General features: G+C 46.9%; 1 protein-coding gene across 1 annotated transcript in view; it reads right to left on the reverse strand.

The window, feature by feature from the left end:
- JPH3 (junctophilin 3) overlaps window positions 1-1932 on the reverse strand; it is a 102223-nt gene that overhangs the window by 83331 nt on the left and 16960 nt on the right. The window lies entirely within an intron of this gene.

The following is a 1932-nucleotide window of genomic DNA, read 5'->3' on the forward strand; positions in this document are numbered from 1 at the left end:
AGCCCACCCCATCTCACTGTCTCTTCCTTCCTGCTCTCTTCTCCTTAGCTCTCTCTTCCCCTTCCTCCCTTTTCTCCTCCCTCTGTCTCCCCCTCACTCCCTCCCTTCCATCTCCCCCTCTCCCTCTGTCTCTCTTTGTCTCTCTTGCTTAACCCCCTCCCTCCCTCTGTCTCTCCATTGACTTCCTCCCCTGGTTTGCACATTCCTGCCCTTTCTTCCACCTGCTCCAGCCTCTAGCTAACAGGACACTGTTGTCTGTGAACACCCCATGGGCATAGTCAACACCGCCGCCTGCAGCCCGAGAAAACCCAGACCTCTGCTATAGTTCTGCCACATGCTCTTGAGGATCCACAGTTAATTTCTTCCCGATTGGGCCCTGCACTACAGACACAGCCACAAGAAGCGTGCGTCCCCACTCTATCCATGGGATGCTGGAGCTGAGGGGAACTCCCAGCAGGCTGTGGGCCGGAACCTTCATTCTGTGGATTTACCTCCTATCTTGTCACCTCCTAACAATCGGGTCAGTTCTGGGCAGACCCGTAGCCTCCACTGCCTTGGAGGATCTGACTTCCAGTCATGGTCCCTTGTGTTCTGGCACAGCCAAAGCCATGCTGGTTCCCATGGCTCCCAGGTGGCCTTGCTTCCTCTGCCTCTAGGTGCTTAAAAATGCTTCTCCTGGAGCCCCTATCATGGCCCCCAGCCTCAGGTCCCCATGGAAAAGTCACTCCTCCAGAGGCTTTCTCAGACACCCCCAGATGCCCACCCAGTCTCCCTGGTAGCCTGGCCCAGCTCTCCAATCCCATTAGAATTAAATGGGAAGCTCTGTTCCCCACAAACAGCCCTGAGGCTATTTGTTCACTGCTGTCCCTGGAACCAGCTCATCGCATGGCACATAGTCAGTACTCAATATACATTGGCCCCAACTTCCCCACAGACACCATGGTTGCTCTCTCCCTGCTGGTAAAATAGATCTCAAATGCAGCCCATCAAAACATCTGTGGTGAGAACTGGACAGGATCACCTGACTGCTCAGCCAGTGGGCAGTGGTCCCGGTGCCGTCAAGTTGACACTTCCCGACCACCTACTGTGTGCTTGGCACCATACTAAGTAATCTAGGGCCAAGAGAAAGGTACCCACAGTTTACTTCAAGGAACTCATCATTCAATGGGGGAGACAGCATGCACACAGGCATTGTGATGGGTGGTCAGGGGTCAGGACCTGGAGTCTAAGTCACTGCAGGATCTACAATATACATTAAAAAAAAACCCTTACAATTCAATGATAAAAAGACAAATAACCCAATTTTAAAATACGCAAGGATTCGAACAGACATTTCTCCAAAGACATACAAATGGCCAATAAGCACAAGAAAAGACACTCAACATCATCATTTATTAGGGAAATGCAAATTGAAACCACAGTGAGATACCACTTCACACCCACCAGGATAGCCATAATCAAAAAGACACAAATCTTCCAAGACTGAAAAAAAAAAAAAAGAAACAGAAAATCTGAACCAACCAATTAATACCAATGAAATCAAATCAGTACTCAAAAAACTCCCAGCTAATAAAAGTCCTGGACTGAATGATTTCACAGGTGAATTCTACCAAACATTCAAAGAAGAATTAACCTATTCTTCTCAAACTACTCCAAAAAATTCAAGAGAAGGGAAGACTCCCAAGCTCATTTTACGAGGCCACTATTAACCCAATTTCCAAACAAAGACATTACAAAAGAAGAAAAGTTAGGTTGATATCCCTAATGAACATAGATGCAAAAATCCTCAACAAAATGTTAGGAAACTGAATTCAGCAATACATTAAAAAGATCATACACCATGATCAAGTTGGATTTATTCCTGGGATGCAAGGTTGGTTCAAGGTCCACAATTCATTTAATGTGATACACCACATAAACAAATCGAAAGTT

Source organism: Pteropus vampyrus, unplaced genomic scaffold, assembly GCF_000151845.1.
Source record: "Pteropus vampyrus isolate Shadow unplaced genomic scaffold, Pvam_2.0 Scaffold166, whole genome shotgun sequence".
NCBI classification, from domain to species: Eukaryota; Metazoa; Chordata; class Mammalia; order Chiroptera; family Pteropodidae; genus Pteropus; species Pteropus vampyrus.